Source organism: Camponotus vicinus, unplaced genomic scaffold, assembly GCF_025532165.1.
Source record: "Camponotus vicinus isolate PSW18456_S1 unplaced genomic scaffold, iyCamVici1.0 SCAF_8, whole genome shotgun sequence".
Taxonomy (NCBI): Eukaryota; Metazoa; Arthropoda; class Insecta; order Hymenoptera; family Formicidae; genus Camponotus; species Camponotus vicinus.
This window is the reverse complement of record NW_028141980.1, coordinates 13,217,774-13,234,216: the sequence shown is the minus strand read 5'-3', so window position 1 is coordinate 13,234,216 and position 16,443 is coordinate 13,217,774. Positions and strand designations below refer to the sequence as shown.

The 16,443-nt window shown below is 34.9% G+C and overlaps 1 protein-coding gene and 1 long non-coding RNA gene across 3 annotated transcripts in view; one reads left to right on the top strand and one right to left on the bottom strand.

Annotated features, from left to right (window-relative positions):
• Positions 1–16,443, bottom strand: part of LOC145975430 (uncharacterized) — a 50,774-nt gene that overhangs the window by 13,653 nt on the left and 20,678 nt on the right. The window contains exon 3 of one of the 2 annotated variants that reach the window (XR_014439970.1): positions 4,922–5,040. The exons of the other annotated variant lie outside the window; for it this stretch is intronic. This is a non-coding gene — a long non-coding RNA (uncharacterized LOC145975430). Of the gene's footprint in view, positions 1–4,921; positions 5,041–16,443 lie in introns of those variants that run through there. 2 annotated transcript variants of the gene reach the window in all.
• Positions 1–16,443, top strand: part of LOC145975428 (uncharacterized) — a 36,513-nt gene that overhangs the window by 763 nt on the left and 19,307 nt on the right. The window lies entirely within an intron of this gene.

The following is a 16,443-nucleotide window of genomic DNA, read 5'->3' as shown; positions in this document are numbered from 1 at the left end:
CTGTCACTGACCTCTGTTACTACTTAAAATATTCTTTCACGAGATAATCATTTTTTCAAGTTGAAGATTAACAAACGAAATTAATAATATTGCAAAATTAAATTATATCAATTCAGATGTCATATTAGATTTAATCATTGCGATGCAAATATTATAGAATTTAAAACATTCTAGTATGAATTATAACAAGATTTTAAGAATGAAAAAGATAAAATTGCGCAAAGAACAATGGCATGATTATTTCATTGCTTTATTATTTTATTAAGCGACTTTATAATTATTCACATAATATCAATTATAAACGCGCCACGTTATCCCGGCTCTCGCGAAGCTCGACGCGTGCACCTTCGTATGCGGAGTGGCATTCACACACGGAGCGTGCACGCGTGCACGTATGTACGCGGCTGGAGTCAAGGATACCGTCGTTATCTAGCCCGTGCTCGCTATACTTACATCGAGTATAGCTGGCAAATACATACATATATACATTGCACGTAGTTGTCGCGGGCGAGTGCTACTTTCGTTATGCAAGCGCGGAATGTTAACTTATCACAGTTCCTACGAGCGATTATGCACTTTTTCTTACGCAATGCAACGTAAGATGAGACAAACGAGAAAATTTTATGAGTCATACAATTTACAGGCGAGAAAAAAAGAGAAGGGAAGGAGAGTGCATACTGCGCGAAAATTTACATACAAGTTATATCAAAATGAATCTGTTGATTCATATAATTGAAATGTCTGACAGTGAATTTAAATTGAATTAATCTTTACAAATAAATGACTTATTTATAATTATATACGTAATTTATGACTAATAATAGATTTATAACGATAGATAATTTATAGAAAAAAATTAATAAATTAAAAGTTGATGTTACAGATGAAATAATTATTTATTTAAGCGGATAACTTTTTATTTATATTAGATAGATTTATTTCTTTACGTCATGTGGATTATTACGGAAATATAGATAAAACAGATGTAGAGAGAATGAGTTTTTAAGGAGAAGATTGAAATGTTTCTTCTCAAAGGAATTCGAAACAAGGATCATAGGCGAATTAAAATGCGAACAAACTCGTACACGTGTCGCGACTCGCGCGAGTATCGTGTTAACTTTCTGCGCGCGATGTAATCACGTAAGCTGAATGTAATTAGTGACACCACTAATGCCTCTTGAGATTAAAGGTATCTTTTCTCCAACACATTAATTACTAATTAAACCTGATGGCATAATCGTATAATTAGCTTCCTTTTTAGAAAAGGCGTCTAAAAAAAGCGGTATATTTAATAATAAATATTTAGCGATTATTATTATGAATAATTTAAATTTGATCACTTGTAAGTGACACCTGCTTTCATAAATTGAAAGAACAATAGATTTAGATGTCCATGACTTTTTTATGCTTTATTGAAATAAATTATATTTTAGAAATTAATATAAAATTCAAGTGAATTAACTTTGCAATAATATAGTAGAATTTTTTCTCGCGTATTTAATTAAAATTTAATTAATGCTTGTTAATTAATTAATTTTTAATTAATTTTTTAACAGTTTTATCCGGTTGTAAGAAATTGTAAGTTCGTTATCCGTGATATTGTTCTTTTTAATCAATCGAAAATATTTTTTTCTTCCTCATTTGCACTGATTTTTCGCCGTGTATATTTAAATTGAAAGCGAGACATATTTCGTATAAATGTATTAATTATCGACGAATCGATGTATTCTCTGGCAGCGCCCAATACAATTAATTAACGATCGCGGCCTTGTGACAATTACGGAATCGCGAAATGTGATCCGGTTCCCGACAACTGGTTTATTCGCGCAAATTTCCTACAAGATAGGCGTACGATGCTCCGACTGCAGAATTTTGCGATACACTTGGGGAGCGGAATGCAAGTAATCGCGGTTTTTTCCAGTGGCTGCCATTGCTGAAAAATCGTGCGCGATAAAAGAGGATTTATAGCTGCATAAAATACAATTTGTTTGCCTGCAAAATGAAAGCAGCTGAATTCAAAGTGTGCGCGAATTATGGGCTGGTACAATTGTACATAAAATAAATAGCTAATTCGTTAAAAAAGTTTGCGACACGACTTGTAATTTATATTGCATTACTTTGAAAGTGATATTATTTAAAAAAACAAATGTTATAATATAAAAATTGTTAGAATCGATTTACAAAATCACTTAAGTGAAGAATTTTCAATAAATTTTTTTTTAACTAGAAGGTGCATAAAGATTTGCTTCTGAAATTTTAATTTAAAATTTATTTAAATAAAAAATTAATTTATGCGCTAGAAAATTATATATTAAATCTTTTTACAAATTTAATTTTTTATAAGTTTAATAATTCTATCGTTTCAAATTATTTGTTATGAGATTATTCGATCACATGTTACACGCATTGTTTTTAGACTGTTTCATGCAAATTTATTTTTGTACATTGTATATGATGCGCGGCTAAAAATTGCAAATTTAAAATACGTAAGTAACTTATCTACAAACACTCGTGAAAAGCAAAACCACGCTCTAGCGCCTACGGGAGAATCACTCGACCAAGGCTAATAGTATCCAGTTAAGAACTGAAGAAAGGTCTTCTCTCGTTAGCCATCTCATTTAATATCATAGTTACGTACATATCCTAGCACAAAGTGCACAAACGCAACGCGCCATTAAGATGCGACATCATGTAAGGAACAAGGGACCATTGCATAGAAAACGTCCTTTATTAAAATTGTTTAGAGAAGAGGAATTTATTTTTTTATTCTATTTTTTTGCTATTCATGACGGCCATTATTCCAATATTTTTATGAAGGAATTTATAGCATCTCCGAAACATCTTTTACATTTTTTATAAAATTATTTTTTATCATAAGTGATCATATTAAACATGTATATCGAACGTGTACTACGACATCATTTTGTTTCTTAGATTTTTTTCGCAAATCCTTCTTGTTAATTGCTAATGAAGATATACATGAATATCAAGTTTTGCTGTCTGTACGTTACGCTTAATTAAGATACACGGAGAGAAATGATAATAGCAACGTGAGCGAAATCGTACTGATGACACTCTGGAATTCCAAAGTCGTTTATTAATTCGTAATGCCGACCGCAATCTCCTTTAATTAGTGTGCCCGTTAAAAAGACCCAAGGTAATCGGATAATGAGCGGTTTAAAAATTAATGCTACTTGTAAGACACATGAGTATTAACCGGGACCGGAAGTGATGAAAATCAGTGCAGTAGCATCTCACATGATTTGCTTAATTAGGTACGTGTCCTGATCGACCGAAATCGACAGTTCGGAAAGACACTGCCCGAAGCGTTAACGAAAGATGACTTACAAGGCTGATTGATAATTCTGATAAATTGTAAATATATGTTTTCTACTTTTTTATTATTATTTCTTTCTCTTTAATTACTGCAAACAATATTCCAAGAGGCGTGCAAATGATTGATAATAATAAGATAATAATCTCTTCCAGATTTAGTTTTGAGATTAATGATATAAGGATTCTATCAGCAAATATATCTTGATTTTATCAGATAAATATAAAAGATCGCATATTCCTCGCCATATTTCTGAGATAACATTTTTAATATTAACACATATGTGGTTAATGTATAACTATATATAACTAATCCATATACGGTTAACGTAAAGCTAATCATCATATTCGCAAGTAATAAATTATGGAATCGCCGTTACTAGACGATAAATGTGCCGTGTATATCAAAGGAAAGTCAGCGAAGATGTAAATTCGATGCTTAAACGATTCACCAGCTGAATATAGTGTCGCTTGAAAAATTATTCAACGAGATCCGCCCGCGTATCATATAAGCGGCTTTTCGACGGGGGGTAGGCACAAATACGTCTCTCTAACAAAGGGCGGAGAGAATTTACGATTTCGCATAACGGATGACCGTTTTCCATGTGCATTGCGACACGTGATCTTTGTCCGCGGTTATTACGACCCAAGGTCACAGTCAAGTAGAATAACGTTAGGCTTCCATGGACGATCGATGCGCTCTTCGCGAAATTTATGTCTCACCCCGTCTTGTTTATGCTGCGGCTTAATATAAATTATCAATCCTGGTCGCCCGCGATGGTCCTTATGGTCTGTCCCGCTATTCCCCTCTATTGTGTGACCTCTTTTTCGAATATTAATTTTCTTTTGTTCTCTAGAAATTTATATATTTAACATCTAGAATTTATACGCGAAAAATATAAATTCGAAAGACCTCATTCGCTATAATTTTTGCTGAATAATAACTGTACCTTGTGTACAATATATTTTTCACAAATATGTCACGCGCATAAATTTTTGAAACAATATTTTGTAAACTTTTCACGAAAGAATATTGATATTTTTCTCGATTCAAATTATTAAAAAATTCGCGAGATATCAAATAAATTAGTAAAAGGCATGTACATATATTTTCACGAAGCAGAACCGGTAATGAGAGTTCTCACGACTTTTAATTCGTAACAAGCATGCGTGACGCATACAAGTGTATTCTGGATGCCACACGCACGCAAACGTTAGTAACGATAAGAGGGCCAGTGGATTTATATATGAATTTCTGTGTCTCTGCGTGTTGCATCTTCAAAGCGCACGCGAGGATGCACCAGAAAGATTATTGATTCAGTTTCTACCAATATATATAATATTTTTCTTACTCGCCTTCTTTATGAGACTCATACCTTCCAGTATAAATCGTAATTATAATTAATCTACTTATAGTACATTCCGACCATCGATTTTCTGTATTTTATATCAGATTAATTTAATCAGATTTATAGATTTAATTATTAAAATTATTTTAATTTTCGCATTATTACTAAATAAATTAATATTATTTCTGTAAGATTTGTACGCAGTCTTATTAAGATATGAAGCATATACTTATAACGTTAAATGAACGTCTTTGATTGATACGAAGTAATCATTGCCATAAAGTGATGTCCGTTCCATAAAAAATGCCATCCTGGATCCGAGAAAGATAGAGATGTTTTATCCGAACGACGTTTCAGGCTGCAATTTCAAAATATCGTTATATATATTATATCGAGAAAATATCTATGAAATCAATCCAATAATATTATAGAAAATTTAACATTTTCACTTCTCGCGAATACTATGTCGATATCATGGAAGCGCTATAAAATAATTGCGAGAAATTCTGTCGGAACCATCAAGTAATTTACAGAAAGTGCGTGTTTTACACTACTGTTTTGCAAACTGCTATTTCGATTGCTAATAATCGGGAGAAAATCGGTATAAAACGTGCAGCAGTCGCTGAAACTCTCGTCTTGCGAATTCTAGAATAATAGGAAATAAAAATTTCTAGGATAATAGGAGATAAAAATTTCGGTCTCGGTAAAGTGATCAGAGCATTCCTACATCATATTGCACAGTACTTTCACATTTCCTTCATAGCATTAAAATGTATACGGCAAAGTATGCAAAATATTGAATTTTATACTTGTAAAAAATTTATTTTTAGCGAAATAAATTTTTTAAAAGTAGATATGTTATTTTCTTTCGTAATACAAAAAGATGGGCTGAAAGATTATTGTTCTTTAGCGAAGGATAAAGGTGTCATTAAGATAATTTAATACGAAGATTTCTTTTCTTTATAGAATTAAACCAATTAATTCAATATTCATCTCGAAGGAATGTAATTATACGAAGAAGAATAAAATACGCGATTTTCCTACAATTCTTTCCCATATCAGCATTAATATTGGGTGCCTAAATCACGTCTCAAGGATTAGCAGCCCGATATCGCGCCACAATATTACGCGTTGAAATCACCATTCTTGAGATACCACAATAACTGTTGTATCCCTCAAGCGCTAATCAAAAGCAATAAAAGACGCTTTAGCCCATTATCGCGGCATGCAATTGATGATAAAAATATTTTAATAAATAAAACTTGAATTTTTAGCCAAGTCCGTATTTTTCACAAATAAACTTCATGTGTTTCTCGTCGTTTAAAATAATTCGAGGTATGCAATAACATTCATTCTGAAAACTCTTCAACCCTCGAGTACCTTATTCGCATTTAAATCATTTTATTCTGCATTGTGCAATCGGGCCGATCGCCAATGAACCAGTAACCAAAGGTGAGGACGAATGATTCACGCAACTCGCACACGCATTCCGCTTGGCGACCAGCTCGAAGCGATCAGCCTCGGCAAGTCGGTAACCTCAGGACGGCCGGTCTGTAAATCTCCCGGCGGCGGCACGCAAAAATATACCCCTTTTGTGTCGGGGTTGTCGCGAGTATGCAGCCCCGTCAGAGTCTTAGTTATTGAAGCACGAGAGAAGATCTGAACAATATGTTTGAATAAAATTAATTTTAGAATAGATAATTAATTATTTAAATGTGATAATTTATTTTTTTATTTGTAATAGCGTTTTATCTCTTATATATTTAATATATTTAGTATATAACTCTATTTTCTCTTTTAAATAATACTTATCGATTTATTTGGGCGAAATTGTTTTTGTTTCTTAAATAACATTATTCTTTTATTTCAAATAAATTTCAAATATTTTGTTTTATATGTTCGAATGTCGAAAAATCTGCAAATTGTTTTTTATATTATTGAGTGAATTGATATCTGAAAAGTTTATTAATTTAAAGATTGATAAACGTACTTCAAATATTATGATGTAAGCTGCGAATATTCTATCCTGATGATACTATATTAGAATGTGATGTTATGTTATTGCAGTCGCACATGATAATGTCATAGGTAACCGTTTATTCATACCTTCATCGATGAAACTAAATCACTAGAGAGAAGACCCATTCGCGAAGGAATTCTTATCCCGTTTCAACGGACCAACTAACGATTCAACTAATCGCATGGTACTGTAGATCGAGGAAATACACAAACGGAAGGATAGCTCTGTTGTACAATCTCGAAATACCGTTAACGGAGGTAAAGACGCGGAATACACGTTGCATTGTGGTGAACGCGTGTGTAAAGCATGATGGTCTCTCGAGATAACGGTACAGTGTAACAGATAGAGAACTCCGGCTTGCATGCCGCTGTTCGATCTCGACGAAAAAACGGTAACAGTTGCATGGGACCGTCGATGGAATTTGGATCGAAATAGAAGCGAGGCTTCAAATTCCATCGGTGAAAAAAAAGACGTGATAAAAAGCGATAGGTCGATAACCGGCAGCGAATAGAAGGAATATATTCAATCAGAAGCATAAGGGTTGAAACTAAAAAAATATACAATTATATAAATTACATTCATTGTTGTCCATGTTTGACAAAATTACAACAAGATTACAAAAAATCGAGATTGATAATGAGAAACAAATTATTATCCAATTTGCTTGATTTCTTTTTTCTTGAATGCCTCGCCGGAAGCTGCATTATTAACAATTTTATTGATACGTACACGCGTGTATCAGAATTGAGAAGAGACGAAAATTTACATGATATCCCGATATGGAATATAAGTGGCTAAGTATATCGGTCAGGTGTGAATTATCGTCAGTGATATTGCAGACGGGACAATAACGAATGACATGTCAGATTTTCAAGGATTTTGTGATATATTATTCCACGTTGATAGCTATTTATCGAGGCGCGTCATAAATGTACTTTTAACGAGCCTTTTTTCGTTCCGATCGGGGCAATGATCCCTTTTCCGCTTATATTCAATGCATTATTACACATTTTTCTCGTCTGGTTAACTCTCGGAATAAGTAGACTCATATGTGAATCTGTCCCCAACTTTTTTTAAACTCTTAATATTGAGTCTTTTTAAACTTTTCCAACATTTACAGAGAGAGTGTAATTTTTTTAATATATAAATATATATCTCATGTTTATTTAAATCATTGATTTACACATAGAATAATTACGAAATTATATGATTGATTGATAAATATTCCGTTGCAGGATATCCTGTATAAATATCAAGCATTTAATCGTATCTGTGAGGGGACCCATCGGAGAACGAATCATGTCTCTCGTCCAATTTCCTGCGAAGTTAACAGGAAACTTCCGTTAACTTTTTATGAAGCGAATGTTTTTCCCTACGGATAATCCGGATTCTCATATCACGTAGTTCCTTTCACGCAATTAGTTCATCACTAATTGAAATAATAACGTGATCGATATATTAAATGGAGTCGTTATTATCTCTTTTTTGTTCACAAAATTGCATAATTTATATATATTTATTGTTTAATTATTCAAAATAACTTTCAAATAACATACTTGATATTTTTCGAGAAGCGCCTTTAACGTCCTAAATAGAATTCAGAAGCGATTTCCCATTCCGGTAACGTCACCAAATGTAGAGGTCTCTTGTACGTGCGAAACTTTCACTGGTAGGATAATTTAAAGGACAATGCATTCTCGCTCACACGTATGTTTCGAATCGATTCGGATGGCGCCAGATATTTTTAAACCAGGACGATAACAGCAGACCGACCGGATTCCAACCAAACCGCTGTCTCCAGGAATTAGGAGGAACCATCTTGCGAAATCAAGATCGTTAACAGACGATCCAAACGTTCACCTCTGCATTACGCTAATGCGTCATTTGTCTATGCGTTTGCAATAATAATATAAATAATAATAATAAGAAGATTAATTTTTTTTATATCAGCAATTTTTTTTAATTAATTCTAATAATTAACTCTAATAATTAATTCTAAACTTGAAAATTAAACAAATATTCTTGAAATTGTTACAACACTACTAAAGATATTTGCTTTGTTTTTTTATAAAATATGTAAAAAAATAAATGATAACACATAAGTGTAATTTATAAACATTTTGATGAGATTCTAGAATACATTAACGAGAAAAGCTCGAAACATTCTGCGAGTTCCAAATTCATAGTACATATAAGAAAGAAAATTAATGAAATATATGAAGTGACGCTAAGGCATTTAATATTATTTAATATTATTATTTTAATATAAAGCATTTAATATTATTTAATATTATTATTTTAATATTATTTTTCTCAATCGTAGGATGATATTACGTAACAAATCGGCAATTTAATTAACGAACTTGCGAAACGTTCCGAATTATTAGAAAAAGGCGAGCGGTGTCACACCCACGTAGCTTTATGGCCGCCGTCTATTGAGCGAGAAGGCAAAGCTTCATTTAAAAATTCCTACCTTTGTTCACACCACTGTAATAAGTCGGCAATCCCGTCAATTGCGATGAATTGTTTGTACGAATGTATGTATCAGTCTCTAACTAGCACCCGCGTGATATCGTGTATTAATCATTGCGAAATGCTGAGATGAATAGTTTGCGTCGTGCGATTAAGGATCGATCAAGACAGGCGCCGTTATATCATGTCTAATTATATGTATTCGATCGAAATTACGGTTTCTTCAAATCCGAAGCCTCCTTCGCAACGCTTCCTTTGAGACGGGATCATTTTAATCTTGAAAATATTACATTTTTAATGTGTCATCAAAAAAAGAAACTGCCTCACAACTGACAATACAGCTTTTTGACATGAAATTGAATTATTTTTGAATTTTATAGCGCATTGCTAGGTGCTTAACATAATTCACGAGGGATTACATTAACTCTCTCTCTTTCCCCCTCCCCTCTCCCACAGGCGGTATTCCCTTGCTCAAGAAGCATCATTAATTCTAGATGATTCTAACGTATATCGTTGGCCTAACAATTTAACGTACCAACGTACTAAGTCTCGCATTAAGAGGCTCATTTAATCTCAAGAGCGCTTATCGCCCGCGTCATTTGCATGCAACGTCTCTCAGGCAGACCGTCGATCATAAATTTTTCCGGGATAACATCCCGCAGAAAATACGACAGCGCGTAAAAATTCTCGCCTCCCCGTGGCACAGGTAAAGGACCCGCGGAACACAAATCCTCCCCCTTCCCCCTAAGCAGTAAAACATTTGTCGGCGAAGAAATCTGGTAGAAAGGGCGAGGAATGGCGCTATTAATAGGACCGAGCTTATCTCATCGGATGCTATATATAGCCGCGGGGTGTGCAGTTTCGCGAGGGGGTGTGCTCCTCGGCGGACACGTACCGGTTTTCTGATATGGTGTGCGTCAATCGTCCGGCGAGCATTCGGACATTTATACATATATAAAATGATATTTTCGCGGCAACGTGCGCTCCTAAGGCTGGATCTGGAGCTCGCGTAAAATAGAAGGGAGATGAAAAGTTCAGTCGGATCAATTCGGCCGCGTTTACAGCATTGGGGAAGAGAACCGGAATGTGGTTTATTCCGCGTATATCGCGATTGCTCGTTCGGTGGAGATCGCAATATAATGGTAGCGTCGAGCTCATTGACGGTCGCCCCGTTATTTATACCCCTCGGGGCAAGGTCGAGAAAAATGGTCTCGAACACCTACATCTCGTGCTCTCCGTGTACGACCTTAGCTCGTAAATCTTTGCGTTCACTGGGAAGCACAGATTGAAGATTATGTCGACTGTATTCTACACAGAGTATCGGCGGACAGGTCGATCGAATCTTTTTCGTTCTAAGGTCAGACAAGCTGAAATCCCTTTTCTTGGTCACCGAATTTTTAATTTCGATCGCGCGTTGTAAAAAATCTATGATTCTTTACATATGTAAAGAACGAATTTATCTCTTCAATTATCAGATATTTTAATCTACTTTTATTTTTTAATTAATTTCGAGAGATAAAATTTTTATTAATAAAAAATTTTATCACACAAATAAAACAATGAATAATAAATTACACAATTCTTTATATTTATGTTTCTAGAAATATTTTTCGTGTCTATTTCGATTGTCATTAACACTTCAATTAATATCACCGCACTTATCGATACACGTGCAGATCTTTCCAGTCAATAGCAATCGCAAATTAACGATTGCATTTACGATCCCACGGAATGCATCGTCCGTGTTGGATTCCATTCCAGTTTCCCTCCTTTTTCCCCCGATATCAACATCGGAAATTGAGTGTGCGCGGGACCGATCTCGCAGGGAATTTCGAGGGCTCTTTAGTAGCCTTATCTCGCCATGGGGCTATTCCTTGCGTCATATATTTGGGCCGTTGACGCCGCTCGTCTCGGCGGGTTGGAGGACCTCGACAAGGACGATGCAGGCGAAGACGTAAACCTGGCGAACAGTCACGTGTGCCCCGCGTGCCCATCTCCTTCCCGTGCATTTTTTTTCCGCGCACGCAGTACTTTCCTTTCGGCATCCCGATCGATCGTTGACAGCGACATGTCGTCTGTTCGAAACTGCGCAGTTTGCGATAAATTCAAAACACATTCATGGCGCCAGTCTGAAAAATCGCCTCATCGATCCTTAAATCGTTATCGTTGGGTTTATAAAACCCAACGTTTTACAATTTGCTATAATTTTGAGAATAGAAAAAATTTATATTATTTTTGTGTAAAATTATTTATTACAACACACACGACATTCTATGTAGCTTTTTATTAAATTATCTATTTATTAGGTTTATTAAATTAAACTATATATTTATTATTATAAATTTAAATTATTAAATTAAATTATTTATAATTATAAATGTTATATATATTCTATACAATATTATATATTATTTACATACTCGATGTTCTATATAAGTTAATTTCTTTCATATATCATCCATATGATATTTTTCACTCTCGGATTAACCAAGCTGATATTTTCGAATATAATCGACAAATCTTTAAAGGGTTCCTGACACGGCTGAGATAAAGTCTTCGCGCGTTTCCACGGCGTTTCTTATATACCTCGTAACATCTATGAAATTGTTGTTTACGAAACCCGTCGAACAGTGGCAAAATATAAGAGATAATGAAACGCTTCTTTCCGATTTTTCTTCTTTTTTTCTTTCTCGAGGGGGCGGAATAAAGAATTGTGACCTTACATCCTCAAGGTGAACCTGGCAGGGCTTCACTTACCGGACGGATAACCTTTGGCCGAGCACGCGAGTAATCTTGCGGGCAATTAAGCGGTCTTTATGAGCATACAATGTGACATATTCGCCCCGTGTAATTTCTCCGGGCGAAAGAACGCGCACTATGCGTCACGCATAATGTTTTCTTCGTTTTTAGCATCTCTTTGTGTAAATCCATTTCCAAGGAATTTCATGCAACCTCCCCGAAGCCGAAAGATTACGATACCGGATCCTCGATGGGCCTCGAAATTCTCGCGTAAGTGCGCGACAATGTTAATCCACTTTGAAATGTTAACCGCGATACGCGATATAATTTCATATTAATTTAATCCGAACCGTACCAGTGTTTTTAATTACTCGCTATCAAAGCGATAACAACCAAGAATATTATCGACAAAAGGTATTTCTTCGATACTTTTCACAAAATAAAATACATCCGTATATATCTAATTTACTCAGATGATCTCTCGATGGATAATATCATTTTTTGATTTATACTTTTCATTGTCTGCAAAATTTTTGAAATATGCATATCGAAATATATGTGAAAAAATGTTGAAAGAAGATCAGAGATTAAATTCAAATTGATCAATAATAAAAGTCTATAGATACGCGATAAATTACATAAGTTAGGAGTGAAGACTACCATAAAATTTCGTTGACTGAGCAGAAACGCGTTGACATATACAAGCCATTTAGGGTTCTTTAGGGAGGCTCGGAAAGAAGTTATATAGGGCCACCCGGCCTACGAGCGGCATTGAACGACCTTGACAAATCGGGGTCCCTGTCCCGTGAACAGTTCCACGTAGGAAGGGGGATTTTTACGTTCGGCTATATCAACGCACACTGGTGCACGCGAGCATCGTAACTGAACACCTATCGGGCTGTATATTACCTACACTGATCACACTGCGATCAACTTTTAGAACATAATACTGCGGGGCGATATAAATATCTTCATCGGCGACAATGTGTCGGACCCGAGGAATTTGCAGCTCCCTGTAGTTAATATGTCGTTCTTCGTGCTTCGGAATAATAGCGGAGTCCTTTCCCTGACACGGCTCTTTCACGTTTTTAAGTTACTGAGGTTGTAAATATAGATCTCTGGGGAAACACGTGCCGAAAACAAATTTATAACATAGCGTTTGACAGGTTGAGTCTAAGTCCGACTACTAGTTTAGTATCGAAACGAATCATGATGTCATCGAAACGCGGATTTCTCTATCATCTTTTCGATACTTAATCCCATTCGGTAGAAGTGACGTTGCACGTTAATCCGTTATAAATGCGAATACTTCATCAATACATCTTTTTTTTTATTCTACTCACAGAAAGAAACTGGATAAAAGAGCGACCATTTTAAAGAAAAAGAAAATCTTTCAGGATCATTAAAACTTGACCTCATCTTTATATTTAGACAAGTTTGTTTTTTGGATTCTAGTTTAAATTAATAAAATTAAATGTTACGATATTTATCTAGTAGCATGCAAATATCAGATTGGCATTTAATGTTAATAAAAATGATGAAAGAGAGACTCATTCGTTACTTCGCGACGTAAGAGATTTTAGTTATTCAATTCTCTCTTATTCAACTGTGCATTTGCCGCGAGATGAATCGTCGAGACATCGTCGGGAATGATTAGGCTCTCTTGATTCACCCTGCGGCTAGTGACCCTTGATCCGGACGGACGTCGCCGCGTTCGGACACTTGATGATACTCTCGAGATACATTATTATAGGCGCATCCGGGGCAGAGTAACAACAAATAGCGCGATTTATGGAGCTTAACTCTTCCAGTTAAACGATGCTACGACGCGAGGGCTTTCAACAAGAACTTCGCACAAATAATAATACATAAAAGAGCATCGTATATATTTAATTGGGCGAGTAAACATATTTTAAAAGCTTCTAAGCAACCTTGAAACGTAGAGCGAATAAATTGTGCGGCCGTCGATCGATATCTCGCTGAGACGTATTAAATTCGTACTCGTTGTATGTCACGCCTGGACATATGATAATTTATGCCAATGCTTTCACGAGGTTACGACGTTAAATATTTTTTTGTCTCGCGAATTATCGAGATCGTCAACGCATAAAAAAATTTATTTTGTAACTATAATATTCTCCCATAAGAAAAGACTTAAATGTGTAAGATGATTTACATAAGTATCTGTGTTAAATTTTTTTCTCTTTTTCACGAAAAATCTATTTGTGAAATTATAATTTATTAAAAAACGCTGATATTTACCATTAAAAATTTCTACATGTATATTTTTAGTACAAAAACGTGAATATATATTGGAATGCCCTTCTGTCTACGTAGCGTGTTAATTGAACGTATTAATACTCCAGTAATACCGGTTTGTAAGTCTGGCCCTTGTACAATGTACATTTTAAGCGCGAGACATTGAGAGTCACGCGCTGGGCCCTATGTACATTTACGAGAAACAATGATTTAAAATGTTGTAAGGTGTCATTTACATCATTAAATTAATTCATGGCATCCACGGCCCATATTTAAGAGCATTCCCTTTAACTTTACGCGCCGCCGAAAAAGCGACTCAAAAGGCTGACAAGTGAATGATCCGCGCTTTCGTGAGTAAAAACTAACTTTTACTTTTCATAAAACGAATCAGATTATCGGGTCGATCGATAAATATATTTTCCTTCCTCAATAAATTTAACGGCCCCATTAAAGAGTTTAATTATTCATAAATCGCCCGTGAATCCATTAATAATATATCAGTTGACTCGCATAAGAATGCATGTTAATATATCATACGTTATCTTTGCGTGTGTAAGCGATAATATGTTCAAAAAAGTTGTGAAAGAAAAAGAAGATGATTACGCTTCGCAATAGTTGACAGATACAATAATAATTGACAGATACAAAATGTTACGCAATGCGTTATTGAAATTGCGATAAAGGGTCTGTTGTTGCGGTAAAGTTGCATTAATCGTTACTTCTTCTGCATCTTACAATTGTGTCACACGTGGTGACGCATTATCGAAATATATGACTTAATCTCTTACATATAATACCAAAAAAAATAAATAAATTTCTGGCTAAGCCTGTCTGATAAAAGATTCTACTTTTGTGACGTTGAAAAATTTGACATAATATCGACAATCATCGCACATGTTTTTTTTTATAATTTCGTTAAGATTATCTTGTAATCTCAGAGATTAAGCACACCAGAGCTTTAATCCATTCGTTCGGATTTTGGGAGTAAACAAGCCATATATGCATATCCGCCCACGATTTCTCACCCAGACAGAGATCCACGTATTTCTCGTAGAATATATATATTTTTTAACACTTCGAGTGCACAGCGAATTATTTTTTTTTCCTGCTCGTCTCTATACAAGCGGCGTACATCGACACAGGATAAAAATCGCAGTCGCCATTAAAGTCACCTCGTATTTCCCGTGATTTACGACCGCACGTAACGCTCGGAGCACAAATGCTGTTATATATATGTATGTATATTCCTTCGTCGTTCTCCGCTACGTATTGCATCGATGTTCGCTAAGTACATTCGCAATGTGTGTGCGTACTGGCCTTTGAGAGCAACTTACACATACCGTATATAAGCTGACAATGAGATTACATTTTAAGCGAAACCCGCGTACAAATTTTCAACTCTTGTAAAAATGTGCAGTTTTAGAATTGACAAACAAAGCAACCATTATATCCTTTATCTTACGCCGTTGGAATGCATTTTTCAGACAGATCTGTAGAAAAGATTAATGAAAACTATGAATAATCTTCAAAATGTGAATAATTTTCCCACGCTTTGATTCTAATAATTTTTTAGAGATAGTTCTTGAAATCTTAAAAATTAATACGAATTTTATCTCGTACGAGTCACGACAGAAAGCAACGATATATATTATGTGCCAGATAACGGAATGTTGATCATCAGTCACACCGAAATCTGGCCCAGTCATCAAAAAATTCAATACGACGAAAGAACCTCTTATCGAGTGGTATGGTCGGTCCATCCACCGCATAACCAGCTGGATAAGCAGCTCTTTAAGCTGTGTTAATAAATTTACATATCGCGCAATTAGTTACGGAAACAAAAAAGAAACCCCGATAATTTGTTACTCATCAGACATAAGTGACATAATGGCTGCCGTGAAAGAAAGATACATGTAAAATACAAGTGATATAATAATTATTACATATTATTAATTAAATTAAATAAATTTATTACGCGACGCGCATCAAAGAAGAAAGTGAAAAAAAATAAATATGTAATTTAATATAATACAAATTACGCTACTGAGATTATTCAATTATATTTAATTTATATTCAATCTATTTTAGTTTCACTTTCATAAATTCGTAAGAATATATTCCCTTTGCATTTGCTGAGGATCGATTCTTGTCACGTGAAATTCTTCGACTGGCATTTTTACAAGTACACAAACGTCAGTTCTCACACACGAGGACAAAATTCCGCAAAGCATAGCATCTTCGGTCTTTGCGTGAAGTTTCGCGTCTTTGCAC